Source organism: Quercus lobata, chromosome 2 (assembly GCF_001633185.2).
Source record: "Quercus lobata isolate SW786 chromosome 2, ValleyOak3.0 Primary Assembly, whole genome shotgun sequence".
In the NCBI taxonomy this organism is placed as follows: domain Eukaryota; kingdom Viridiplantae; phylum Streptophyta; class Magnoliopsida; order Fagales; family Fagaceae; genus Quercus; species Quercus lobata.
Genome location: NC_044905.1, coordinates 81,126,940 through 81,142,598, shown reverse-complemented (window position 1 = coordinate 81,142,598; position 15,659 = coordinate 81,126,940).

The following is a 15,659-nucleotide window of genomic DNA, read 5'->3' as shown; positions in this document are numbered from 1 at the left end:
TCTATACCAAACAAAAATAAATAAATAAAAAACAAAAAATCACAAAATAGTCAACCACACTAGTTAACCTAGTAAATAACATATAAATTTCTACTGATTTGAGTTATATATATATATATATATATATATATATATACACACTGCTTTCCTAGGCTTAACTGCATAGTCCCCTTCATACATGCGCAAACCTTTGTGTATTCTTGATTCGCAGCAGTTGAATGTCTATCGTAAATATCAAGAGCCTATGGTTATTAGACATGATAAAAAAGAACCTGTCAGTTAAGCCAAGGTGACTTGCGTGGGAACCAAAGAAGGATTCTAGACCATGTTAAACACTTGAAATCTCTCACAGGACATAGGCAAGTCATCCTTGGCTTCCAAACAAGACTCTTATCTTCATGTAAGATCTCCCTTCTCCTAAACAATCTCCATTTTATGTGGAAAAATAAGAGTGTCAAAAGCTTAATTGGGGAAGAAGAGAAAGTCTAGCATGAGAGAGAGGAGCCTGTCAGTTTAGCCAAGGTGACCTACGTGGGAACCAAACAAGGTTTGTAGGCAATGCCAAACAATTGAACCTCTTGAAAGTGGCAGGTAAGTCATCCTTGGCTATCAAACAAGACTCTTATCTTCATGTTAGACCTCACTTCCTCTCAAATGTTCTTGCTCTAATGGGAAGTCCTAGAGTTTCAATTTGTAGGCAATGAAAGAAGAGAAGATTAGATTCGGATTGGCTGCCTAACGGAATATATTCCCTTTAGTTGAGGGGACCCAAATTATAGTATTATTTTCTAGTAGCTCAATCGTGAAGAAAGAATTTTCACTGTAAGAAAACTCATGCATCTTGGTACTAGTCACATGGCTTCTTGATCATACCACTTGTTGTGAATATGTACCTGACTAAGCTGACTTTTAAGTTCCTTCAAAGGATGTGCATCGCAAAAAGAATCAAGATCCTCAAAGAGATTCTAAAAAACCCTACTACATAGAGTTCCTTTAATCCTATCATTTCTTTTAAAATAAACATTCTATATTATTTATTGTTGATATTCTATTAACAAAATCTCTTAAAATAACAGTTTTTAAAACTACTCTAAATATGTAATGTTAACGTGAAGTAGACGGCATATCCAGAGTTAAGGAAAGATAATAAATAAAAAGGAGATTGAGATAGAAATATGGATAAAAGAAGAAAGAAAACACATCAACCAACTAGCATTTAAAGCTTTTGTTTAAAATTCTTTACCTGAAGCGCCATAGCTTAATTTTCTTGTGGCTGATCAAAGAAGATGTTTAGATCAAGATCCTCTAACAATTCTTATGGACAATTTGAAGAGATTGACTTGTGGAAGATGAAGAAGAAGCAGTGTAACAAGTTAAAAAGAAAAAGATAACTATGTTGTTAAAGATGAAATATGTGTAGAAAAAAAAAATTAATTTCTAATACTCGTACTATTCTCTGCACTTATCTGTTACCTCACATGCTTCTTTTATTATTATTTTTAGCCTAATAAGCTATTTTATTTTATTTTCTAGCTAGTAACTAGATCACCAAAAAATAAATAAAAAGATGACTGACCTTCTAGATACCATAAATTCAAATGGTTTTGCCCTCACAAAAACAGCATAAAATCTTAAGAAAGAAAGAACAATTTTGAAGTTTGACTAAATTTGGAGATAAGGCTTTGCTGATAGAAAGCTTGCAACTTTACAAGATCAAAAGTAATACCCCTTTAGAATCTTTTGGGAACATGATTCTAATGGCAACACATCTACCCAATTGGACAAGTCCACCTGGAAGATAAATGTCAATGCGTTGGCCACTAAACTTAAGGTTTTTGTTCTGATTGACTTTGTGCTTTACTTTTAGTTTTAGGCTCTCACATCATGCATTCAAGGATGTTTTTCTTTTTACCATAAGTAAATTCTTGTACTAGTATTTTCCCTAGGACTTTTGAAAGTGATTTTCATTTAACTATATAATTATATTGACTAATGCAACATAAAAATGTGCTATTTTTCTAAAAAGATAATTGAGTTCAATTATGTGACACATTGGTCCATGTAGTCACATGAAATGTACCTACTTAAGTTTTTTCTATCATGCAAATCCTTTGTAACTGTAATGCATATGGTAATTGGAAAAAAATGTTAAAATTTTTAAAATTTTCCGTAAATTCATTGTGAAGGCTAGGTTCTATTAAGTAAGTTGTCTAATCAATGTCTCACGCAATGTGGATATACGCAATTAGTTCACTTTGAAATTTTTAATAAAAATTATTTTTATAGTTCGTATATAATACCTATTATGTGTTATAATATTTGAAAAATAAATTTCAATTATAATTACACGTTATTGACTATATTTTGAAAGTTAATTTTGATATATTATGTGTCATTAAAATGAGTTAAAATTTATAATTTCAATTAGTTCTACCCTAACATACTCTTTTTATGATTATTATTTTTTTACAATAAAGATTATGGGGATTACGCTCCTAGAGGTTTAAACCTGTACACTCCCTACTTGAAAGAGAAAGGCGTATCATTCAAATTACAACATTCAATGATCCCCCTAAGTAAATTCTAGGTGGCATGGATTTCTTGTAAAGATGTGGCTCACTTGTATTAATTGCTTAGAAATGGTGTTTTTTGTTTTTTTGTTTTTTTATTATTATTTTTATATATACATATTGGTAAGGAAAGTTCCATTCAAACTAAGACCATTTTAGTTTGAAGCAATGTGGTTCACTCATCCTAATTTCTCCAAAAGTACATTTTTCACCTCCCCTATGGTGCAATACGGTTACACCATTTTGCAAGCAATTTTGATCAATATAGATGCAGTCGTGTCCAAGCGCTTTCATGAACTCCCCTAATTATAAGTCCATAAGAACTAAAATCAAAAAATACTTTGTGCATATAACTAGCACTTTTATAAAATTTGAGAGAAATGATTACCAAGCAACAACCTTTCTCCTAACTTACTATAAGTAATAAAAAAAATTAAACAGATATCAGGTTGTTCTCATGTCATAATTCTATGTTTCACTCTTATATCATAAGAATGCGAAATGACAAGTTCAAAATTAATTAGTGTCAAGTCAATTAGTAAAGTTATTGTCGAATAAAACAATAATAATTCCCAAAACTCTTCTTTTATCTTTTACCTTTTTAAGGAACCTTCTTTCAACTTTTCAAATTAAAGTCTCTGTATAACAGACATCACTCATTCAGAAGTAGATTGTTTTTTTCTTTTTCCTTTTGGAAATTCAAATATGAATTGTTGATCTTTGTATGTAAGTTTTTATGTACATCTTTGTTTGTTCATTTTAGACCCCTTAAACTAGATTGTTTAACCTAAATAATTAACCAGTTGATTATTAGGTTTATTATTCAGATCTAGGTTAAACAAGCATATATCATATCATGCATAGCAGTAGAAAAATAAATAATCACCACGATATGATAACCCAAGAAAACCAAAGAAACGAACCGTTTCAAGGTAAAAACCTGTGAAGGACTTGACCTAACTATTCTCAAGGTAAATCCAATCCACTATAAGAGAATTGAAGTTTCTACAATCAGATTTAAACCTAAATCTATTGCTACCTACGGACTCCTTCTCTTCTTGGATTTACAGCAACAAAGCACCCACGCTTGAGACTTTGAGATCTCACTCAAAGGTTTCAGATCACTTTCAGTTGTTGATCTTTGTAGCAGCAATTAGTTTCTACCAATGCTTGATTGTAGATCTTGCTTCGGTAGATGCTTGTGTAGTTAAAAGGTACATCACCTCTTAGATCTCATAAGGAGTGACACACAAGTCTTCCAAAAGTCTCCAAAACGTAGTTAGGATTTCTTTTATATGTGGACAAGTTAGAATGAAACCCTAAACATTTTCATGGGCTTGGGCCTGATTTAAAATTCTGCAGAATTTCTTTTTCTACGATTCTCGATCAGTCGAGTCTAATTCTCGATCGATCAAACTTGGCAGATTGTGACTTCCCTTTTCTATAGTCAGCACGAACTTGAAACTTGAAACCTACACCTTTGAGCATTGCCTAACACATAGACTGGATATGTTTTGTTCTCGGTTTGCCAACACATACAGAATATGATTCTAAACATTTAATCCTTAAATCTTCAGAATCTAAAAATCTCTCTACTTGGCAATCCGTGACAAAACACACATACAGAATGAAATGCTCCATACAAATACCAGCCCAAATACAAAGTATTGCCCTAATACAATTCTAACACAACTACTAACTATTAGTTGCTAGTATAGATAGTAGCTGTTAAAAGAATTAACTTGTAAATTTTTGGAACACTGAAAACAAACCATAAACACATGTGTGGAACATATAGTAGAATTCTAATAAAAGAACTAAACTTGAAATCACAAGATATCAAATGAATAAACATCAAATATACTATCATAGTCAATGAACCATCAAAGTTTGTGAAACAAGAACAATAACACTAAACAAAAATTAAGAAAATACACATAAAACTAAAAGAAAATACATCAAACTCCCCCTAAGTACAAACACTCTCTACTCCCCCTAAATACAAGGACTCTCAAAGTCCTAAAACCTACTCCCCCTTTTTGTTACATATTGCCAAAGGCAACCATCAATCAATAGAGGGTGGAGGAGGTGGAAAAACACTCCTATACTTAGCAAAGTCAACTCTCAAGGCAACCACTTCAGTCAATAACTAATCTAGAAGCTGTCCATGAGTTGCCTAAGTAGTCATAAAGGACTCCCTCATGGCACAGAGTGAGAAAGGAGGGTTAACCATAGGGTCAACATGATCATCATCACCAGAAGGATCCATAACAGCAGTCACTACAACAAAATGTAACTACAGTGACAAATTTTAGTGAGGAAAATTTTTTTGTCACAAAAAAATACCATATAGTGACGAAATTTATATTTCGTCACTAAATATTAAAAAAAAATAGTAACCTTTAGTGACGAAATTTAGATTTCATCACTATAGGGTATGCTAAATCAGGGCGCCAAACAAAAAGGGTAGGTGGGAAACAAATGGATCTACAGTGATGAATTTTTTCATCACTAAAAGTTCTATTTTTTTGTGACGAAACAGTTTTGTCACTAAAGGTGCTGCTAGTCATGCCTTTAGTGACGAATTTGCATTTCGTCACTAAAGGCATGACTAGCAGCACCTTTAGTGACGGAAGTGTTTCGTCACAAAAAAAAATAGAACGTTTAGCGACAAATCAATAGCGACGAAACTTAAGTTGTCACTATACGAAACCCACACTTGAAGAATTATGCTCTCTACCTCACACCAATACCCACAGTCCAAGTCACCGGTGACGCTTCGCCTTCCTTAGCACCGGAGACACTTCGGCTTTCTAGAGACGTTTCGTCTTCCGTCGCCGCCATAGCCTCAGCTTGCCATCACCGATTCATCCTTCACGACAATTCAGACGCAATCGCAATGCTTCAGCTTGCCGGTGACGCTTCAGTTCCCAATCGCAGCGGTGACGCCTAATCGCGATGATTCAAATGCCAGTGATGCCCAGATTGCAACTATTCAGACGCCGGTGACACCTAGATTGCGATGCTTCAGATGCCGGTGACGCCCAGATCACGACGCTTCAGCTCCCAATTGCCGGCGACGCTTCATCCTTCGTGACGCTTCCGGCGATGTTTCATCCTTTGGCGATGCTTCCGAGTATTTTTTTTTTTTTTTTTTTTTTCCTTTTGAGTTAATTTTTTTTGTTAATTTTTGTTTCTAAATGCTTGATGTTAATTTTTTTTTTCCTTTTTGTTTTTTGTTTTTTTCTTGTTTGAGATTTGAATGATTTTCATTGTGTGAAAAAACCCATTAAGAGGTTTATGATTGTTGGTGAAAATCATGGTTGAAAGCTTGTGATGTTATGACATGTAGTCTATGTATTTGTGCTAAGTCCTTATAGAAGAACATTAGTTTGATTATTTGAAAGTTACCCATTTCAAGACTTCTATTTGGTGGCTTTTGTGAGGTTCTACAGAGTAAACAAAACTATAATGGCTGATTAAGTTGCTGAGGAGGTCTTCAAATAGATATATGTCTTGGAGTAATCGGGTTTTTGACTGGCTGTCACTACAGCTCTCTAGTTTTGGTTTGTTGGCATTATAGACTATAAGTAGACTCTTAAGTGTAGAGTTTTGTTTTGCTTTTTAAATAAGTACCAATAGTTAAGATATGTCTTTAGAAGCTAATATGCCATTTAATTTTGATTTCTTAAGAATTTAGGAACTCAATGCCCCACTAGTTAAGATCGGACTTTACGTCATTGTCATCAACAACCCGTTAATGCCCCACTAGTTAAGCTAATATGCCATTTATGTATTTACGTCATTAATACATAAATGTCTTTGAAGATTTAGGAAGATTCATTTTCAAAGTAGCAAATAGTACCAATCCACACTTGCAAATGTATGGCTGATGTGCTTTGAATATAAATACTGCAATTTACTGATTTAGGGTAACTCCCACATATTTCTAATATGGGTCAAATGTCATTGAAAAAAAAAATTGATGTATGGTTATGAGGTTTACGCTCTTTAATGTTAACTAAACAAGTTCAGTTAATAAGTTTGTAGGTCTTAATAGGCATTTTTGTTGTGCGATTTCAATGCGTATGGAACTATAAATGAGCAAGGTCAATAAGCACAATAATTAATCAAAATTCAATGCAATTAATAAGTTTCTACTAAAAGTTATCTTTCTTTTATCTCCAGCTCTCTTTCTCTTTGGTGGTTGAAGAAATTGTGAGGAGCAAGGTGAAGAACACAAGTTAAATTTGGATTATTTTTGAAAGTTGTAAACTTAGTTTGAGCAAAGTAAGTATATTCTAGTTAAAAACTTATAAAACTCCATATATACTTGTGATGTTGGAAATTTGTTTTTTGGTGGGTTGCTGTGTTGGAGCAAGTGGGTGGCTTGCATGGTGTTATAAGGTGATTTAAATTCATATTGGGAGTGTTTTTAATTTCTTGCAAATGTGAATGAAACTTGTTGATTAGTAGTAATTATGTTCCTTTATTCAATTTCAATGCTTGTAAGAATTATAGTTGTGATGTTGGAAATTTGTTTTGTGGTGGATTGTTATGTTGGAGCAAGCGGGTGGCTTGCATGGTGTTATAAGGTGGTTTAAATTCATATTGGGAGTGTTTTTAATTTTTTGCAAATGTGAATGAAACTTGTTGATTAGTAGCAATTGTGTTCCTTTATTCAATTTTAATACTTGTAAGCATTATAGTTGTCATGTTTGTGATTAGTTTTGTGGTGGGTTGTTGTGTTGGAGCAAGCGGATGGCTTGCGTGGTGTTATAAGGTCGTTTAAATTCATATTGGGAGTGCCTTTAATTTCTTGCAAATGTGAATAAAACTTGTTAATTAGTAGCAATTGTGTTCCTTTATTCAATTTCAATACTTGTAAACATTATAGTTGTGATGTTTATGATTGGTTTTGTGGTGGGTTGTTGTGTTGGAGCAAGCGGGTGGCTTGCGTGGTGTTAGGTCGTTTAAATTCATATTGGGAGTGTATATTTGTGTGTGCAATATATATTTATTTAAGTATTAATATAGAATTGTGAATTCATGAATAGGATAGAACTTTATCTAGGTAGTTTATAGACTTAGATGCACGAATTAAGCAAGATGAGGTCCAAAAGAATATTCTTAACTTTTTAAGGAGCAAGGGTTATGATGATGCTCTTACTTATGGGGGTGGTTCAACTTGAAGTTAAAACACTTTTTGGTTAGTACTTTATTTGCTTTCTACAACTTATACATTAGGAGTTGTGATTTTAATTTATTGGTGTGGTTACTCTTAATGCATTGTTAGAAATATTTCTTATAATATAGTTAATGTTTTTACTTTACGATTTTGGTATTGTTTTTATATTTGTGCAGATTTCTTATTAGTGGCTTTTAGGGGATTTACTTTTGGTATTACTTGAAGACATATGAGGACATATTCCGTTAGTTCTAAAATAGGGTTTAGGTAGAGTTATTGTATGTATTGCAAACAATTATTGTATGGAAGGAGTTTGAATTGGATATTTGTTTTACTTTTTACTTATGGAATGTATGGATCTTTTTATATAAATGTGTTGAAATAAAGGTGTTATTCAAATGTGAGGTTTTAATAATGTAATGACAAGTTACAGGTTAATATCAAAGCCATGAAAAAAATAAAAACAGAAAATAAGTTTTAGTGACAAATTTTTTCGTCACAAATATAGCAACAAAAAATTGTTTTAGTGACGATTTCGTCACTAAATATAGCAAAATTTTGGAAGAAATGGTTTTAGTGACGAAAATTTTTGTCACTATATATGCCTAGATTTTCTTAAAAATAGTTTTAGTGACGAATTTTTTCGTCACTATATGTACCCAAACATAGTTTTAGTGATGAAATTATTCGTCATTAAATATGATTTAGTAAACTAAAGTATTTTTAGTGACGAAATATTTTCGTCACTGAATAGTGTTTTTAGTGAGGAAAACATTTAGTGACGAAACGTTTTCGTCACTAAAAGGTTTATATATAAATATATATATATATATATATATATCAAATCAGACTTTTAGTGACGAAATTTTTCGTCACCAGGACTTTTAGTGACGGGGCTACAGTGACGAAATGAGTTTCGTCACTAAAAGTCCAATTTCGTCACTAAGGACTGGACTTTTAGTGACGAATTTTTTTGTCACTAAAAATACATTTTGTTGTAGTGAGTGGGATCCACATGAACCTCCTCAGTAGCAAGCATAGCACCAGAGGAAGAAGTTGTAGTAGAAGCTTCCCCTCTTGATCTCTTTGAAGTCCCAGTGCTTAGTTCAGCGCCCTTCATCTGAGCTTGTAGCTGTTTATGAAAAGTGGCTCCTATAGGGGCAGTGATATGAACTAACTCTAAAGGAGGAAAATTTGATAACCCTAAGAACCTCAAGATCCTATATATGTACATAGGGAAGAACAACTTTTGACGTTTACTCTTACTCCTATAAATATCTTCAATAGTTTGAATGAAAAGAGAAGGAAAACACATAGAACCATCAGTAATAAGAGCATAAAGAAATGCACACCTATCTATAGGAACAATATGAACATGAGAGATAGGATAAATGTTATGGTAGGAAATTTGTAAATACAAAGAGTTAAGCTCAATAAACTCACAAAAGTTTATTCTTGGTTCAGATCCCCAAGAAACAGACTTGCCACAAAGCAAAGACATGATGTCATCAACATGAGGAAAATCAATGTATGAGGAAAATTAGTGTATGGATATGTGGATTTACAAACTACAAGAACTCCTAGAGCTTCGAAAACTGTTTGTTTACAAATCCTAAAATCTTTACCTCTAATCGAGGAAGTCAAAGAATGATCACCTATAACCTTAGAAATGACAGAGAGATTTGAATAAAACTCCCTAATCAAGGCAACAACAGGAGGATTAGACACTTCACACAAGGAAACCCAATTCCTAGACATAAAGTTCCTACATATAGAGGGATCTAACTCATCTAAGACAATCTCTCTCTCTCCCCAAATAGACCTATATTTGGTTAAGGTCTCATAGGTATCTTCACACTTAGCAGAAAGAAACCTAACTCTATCAACCAAGGGAGAGACAGAAGAAGATGAAGCAGTGTTCCTATTAGCTTTTGTCTTAAACTTCCTACCAACCTTAGGAGCCATGACTAAAGGAAAAACAAAAGACAAACAAAAACCAACGGCAGACTACTTCAGATTGAGTTAGAGATAGGATAACATGAAATTTTTGAAAAACTGTATGATGCATGACAATAGTACACAGATGATGCATGATCTAATGCTTTAAATCAGTTCAATTTCATCCTAATTTTGAAAATTTACCAAGAAAATTAGAAATTTATCAAAAACCCCAATTTTCAAAAATCTAATTTTCAAAAATTCTTATATTGAGTAATTGAACAACACAAGTATAAAACATGTTAAAATCACTCAATTAAATAATATCAAGAGTCAATTTTAATCAATTTAGCCAAATTGAACAAAATTCCCAAATCTCTCAAGAACACAAAAACCCTAATTTCAAGATTTTTGAGGAAAGCATAAATTTTTTGAAATTAAACAATGAGAAACATGTTTATGTGATGCATGAACAAAAATCCATTAAACAAATTTGATCAAAAAACATAAAAGCATCAAAAACCCCAAATTTTCTTTGATGCGAAAATTTTGAAAAATTTCATGAAAAATGCATGAATGCATGTAATTTAAACAAAAAGAAGGGGTAAAAGGGTCTTACCCTATGTTGAGGAAGAAAACCTTTGAATGTTTGACTTAGAAAAAGACCCAAAAAAAAAAAAGAGTGAAAAGGGATCAAGAGAGGAATCGAAGAGAAAGACAAAAACATCTAATCTGATTCCTATTTGTTTAAAAAAAAAACGAGTTTCGATCAGTTGGGAGGAATCAAGACAGGAATCAAAAATCATTTAAAAACAAATCCAATTAATCGAGAGGAATTGAGCAAACCCGAGATTTTTAGCCTAAAAACTGAAATTTTCTTTTTCTTTTTGATCGGTCCAAAATCAAGCTCGATTGATCAAATCCTGAAGAAACAGAAATTTTTTGAAAAATTTGGAAAATTTTTTGTAGAAACATTTGGAAACCAGTTTTTTATGATATGAGATGCATGTTCATGATTTCAAAAGTTTTACAAATACAATCTTTCCAAAGAAAATTTTAATCCCAAGCAAATTTCATCAAACTTTTCTTTCCTCACACCCCCAAAATGCATTAAACACATCAATAAGTTAAATCTTGGATGGCCATAAAAACTTAACACACAATTGCTTGTACAGAGTTTAACAAAGACTTACTTGTGGTGTGTGCAACTAGTCAGTGTATGAGATACTCACAAGGTGATATGTAGAGGGAAACTAAGCACAATATCTACATTATCAATCACATAAATTTGAAAGTAACTATCACATAAGGAGTTATATCATATAACTCTTACATCTCCTAGAAAACACGCTTGCAACCATGCAATTTTTTTTTTTTTTTTGCTTTTCTTTTTCTTTTGAAGCATATTTTTCTTCATTTTTCTTTTGACTTTTTGCTTCTTTTATTTATTTTGATAGCAACAACTTAAAAATCTTGTTGTGCAAGTGCTACAACTTACCGAGCACGACTTTATGATTTGCATATAGGTATTCATGATTGGCGAGTAATAGTAGTGAGATGGTTATTTATGTCTTTCTCCTAGAATTTTTTAGTTCCTTACAATCAAAAGAATGAGACTTCAAAATCAAGAGCATGTGTTTAAAGACCTAAAACAACTCACATTATAAGCACTACATAGCACAAACTAGCAAAGTGCATAAAATAAAGCTCATCAAAGCTAAACAAGGTACACAATCATGAAATGCAGATTTCATAGGCTAACCTAAATTACACATCTTGAAGATGTATAACAGAAAAACCTTCCTTTTTTTTATTTTATTTTTAAAAAAAAAATTGAAAAACATCAAAAATGAACCTAGTATGAAATGCATGAATGTAATGCAAATGCAAACCTTAATGAAAAACGGTTTTGGTCATATGAGAAAGAAATAATTAACACAAGGACCATGAAACTCATAGCTGACTAGGGACATGTGATCACATCAATCACTTGACAAAGAGACTCAAACTTGCTTCTATCAAGTGGTTTGGTAAAGATGTCAACATTTTGACACTCAATAGGAATGTACTCAAGAACAACAACTTTCCTATCAACAAGATCCCTAATGAAGTTATATCTAATCTCTATATGTTTGGTCTTAGAATGTTGTACTAGATTCTTAGAGATATCAATAGCACTAAAATTATCACAGTAGACAACCATAATTTCCTGTGATAGAACATAATCACCTAAAAACTTCTTCATCCAAAGAAGTTGTGAACAATAACTTCCAGCTACTATATATTCTACTTCTGCAGTTGACAAAGAGATAGAATTTTACTTTTTGCTCATCCAAGCAACTAAATTGGTTCCCACATAAAAACACCCACTAGCGGTGATTTTTCTATCATCAGCATTACTAGAGAGTTCCCCATCAAAAGGGTTCTAAGAGATAGAATTTTGTTTTTTGCTCATCCAAGCAACTAAATTGGTTCCCACATAAAAACACCCACCAGTGGTGTTTTTCCTATCATCAACATTACTAGAGAGTTCTCCCTTAAAAGGTTCTCATCAGCAATCTCAATTTCACTTACTACAACAGTAGCTATGAAAGCCATGAAGTTTCCTTCTTGATCACTTTCTAACCCATGATCAGAAACTTCATCATCACTTAAAGTAATAGCCATAACTTTTCCTTTGGATCTCAAAAATGTTGGACATTAAGATTTTAGATGACCATAACCCTAACAACCATAACAATGTTTTCCTAAAGAACTATTAGAAGATTAACCAACTTTATTTTTTGATTTTTCAGAATTGTTATTTTTGGTTGTGTCATTCTTCTTCACATTCTTAGGGTTAACATTGTTTTTATTTCTTGCCCTTCTATTATTATTTCTCAAAAAATTTCTAAAGTTATTGGCAAGATAAGCAATCTCAATAGATGAAAGTTCATCATCAAATCCACATTCATCAACATCATCAATAGATTTCAAGGCCATAGATTTGAATTTGTTAGTTTTTAGTAAGTCAGATTCATAGGACTGAAGAGATCCTACAAGTTCATCTATAGGAATTGAATCAACATCTTTACTTTCAGTTATGGCAATCACTTTTGGTCTAAAGTCCTTAGTTAATGATCTAAGAATTTTCCTAACAATTTTAGGTTGATCATAAACTTCATCCAAATTAAAAGCAAAATTGACAATATCATTCAACTTAGCATAGAATTCATCAAAAGATTCATCAACAGACATTCTAATACTTTCAAATCTAGAGGACAACTACTGCAATTTATTAATTTTTACTGCCTTAGTGCTTTCATGCATTGTTTGCAAGATGTTCCAAGCAATGTGACCAATCTCCACATTTGAGATCCTCTTGAATTCTTCTATGGAAATAGAATTGAATATCGCATTCATAGCCTTACTGGTAAAGCTTACTATTTGGGCAATTGTCCATTCACCAATAGTAGTGGTTGGTCTTTCCCAACCGTTTTCAATAGATAACCATACTCTCTCATCAATAGATTTCAAAAAGGCTTTCATCACAACCTTCCAATAAGCATATTTATTTCCATCAAAGTGTGAAGGAATCACAAGAGAGTGACCGTATTCCATGATAGTAGGGGTCAAGGATCAACTCTAGGTCAAGAAATCTATAAACAAGAGCTAACCTGCTCTGATACTACTTGTTTGTTCTGTTTAGACCTCTTAAACCAAATTGTTTAACCTAAATAATTAACCAAGTTAATTATTAGGTTTATTATTTATATCTAAGTTAAACAAGCATATATCATATCATGCATAGTAGCGGAAAAATAAATAATCACTACGATATGATGATCTAGAAAAATCAATGAAACGAACAGTTTTAAGGTAAAAACCTGGAGAAAATTTGACCTAGTTATCTTCAAGATAAAGCAAATCCACTATAAGAGAATTGAAGTTTTTACAATCAGATTTAACTCTAAATCTATGGTTACCTCTAGTAGTAACTTACTAACACGACCATGTGCAAGTTCCGAATTCACGGACTCCTTCTCTCCTTGGATTTACTGCAACACAAGCACCCACACTTGTGACTTTAAGATCCCACTCAAAGGTTTCAGATCACCTTCAATTGTTAATCTTTGTAGCAATAACTAGGTTTTACTAATGCTTGATTGTAGATCTTGCTTCGGTAGATGCTTGTGTAATTAGAAGGTACAACACCTTTCAGATCTCACAAGGAGTAACACACAAGTTTTCTAAAAGTCTCTAAAACGTAGCTAGGGTTTCCCTTTTATATATGGACAAGTTAGAATGAAACCCTAAACTTTTTCACGGGCTTTGGCCTAATTTAAAATTCTGCAGAATTTCTTTTTTTTTTGCGATTCTCAATCGGTCGAGTCTAATTCTCGATCAATCAAGCTTGGTAACTTGTGACTTCCCTTTTCTGCAGTTAGCTTGAACTTGAAACTTGAAACCTATGCCTTTGAGCATTGTCTAACACATAGACTAGACATGTTTCGTTCTTGGTTTGCCAACACATACAAAATATGATTCTAAACATTTAATCCTTAAATTTTCAGAACCTAACAAACTTGTGTGTAAATTTTTTAAGTTTTTAATTTTTTTTTAAATTAAAATTTTAATTCTATCAATCTTTTTTTTATGCCAAATAAGTCAATAAACTTAAATTTTTTCAAACAAACATTTAAAAGTAATGCGGGAAATATTATAAATTTTAGTACATAAGTCTTATGTATATTTAGATTATTTAGTTTGTTTGCTATAGCATCAATCAAATTAATTATTATGTCTACTTGAAAATATTGTTTTAGTAAAAAACCAATAGTAATAAAATTGCTAACTAAAAGTTCACTTGGTGTGAAAAACACTAGTAAATGTTTAGACCCCAATTTCAAAATTACCAACACAAACTTATACTCAAACAATATATGTGCGAAATGATAAGTACAAGCTATACTCAAACAACCAAACTACTCCAAGCCATAATGTAATCACAACATAATAGTAATTAAAAGCAAAGAGTAAGGGTTAGAGAGATGCAAATACAAGATAAACACCAGCACATGTTATTAAAGAGAAAACCGAAGAACTCGGCAAAAAACCTTTCCAACACCCTCCAAGCGGTAAAATGATCCACTAGAAAATCAGTTAGGATATATGAATAGCAATAGACCCTCCAAGCCTAATCTACCCAATGCATCTAAGCCCTTCAAGCTTCTTGCTCCAACGGGGTTAAGCCTAATCTTGTCTTCTCTAACTTACCGGATCTCACAACAAGCTCATTGCATCAACCAAATGAATTGGTCCTCTCTGAACTTCTTCCCAAGAACCTAATAACCTTCTCATTGATATGAATATGGTGAGGTGAGGATTTGGCTAAAGCTACTCTGAAGGGTATGTCAATGGAAAGGGTGTGAATAGAGGAATTTGAAGAGTCAAATGTATAAGATTGTGGAGGAATTAATCTTGTTGTTCTTTGGGGTTTCTCTCTCAAAATTCTCTCTGAAAGCTCTCTACATTTCGTGAGTATAATGGTATTTATAGTAGGGTATAAGAAGGAATGTGAAAAGTCATTTTTCTGCAAAACAAGGGGCTTTAGATGAGTAGCGAGTTCCAGTCACGAACTAACAGAAAGGCCAAACTATACTTTTTGTCTTGTAGTAATCCAGCTGTCATGACCCTTCAACTCCTTGCATGCTCCACACATGTGACACCTCTGGCGAATCACCACTAGTGAGTCAGTTGCGAGTTCTAATCATAAGATGCTCTTTGATTGCGCACACTTGATCAAATCTTCACACAACTCTTATATAATTCTCACCTAAATACAGGGTTTCTAATTGCTGAATTACAAGCAAATTTGGCATAGAATAAAGCCAACACATGGTTGAATAAATTCAACCTTACACTAACAATTATATTTTTACAAAAAAAATAAAAATAAAAATACAGATTGACATGATATATAA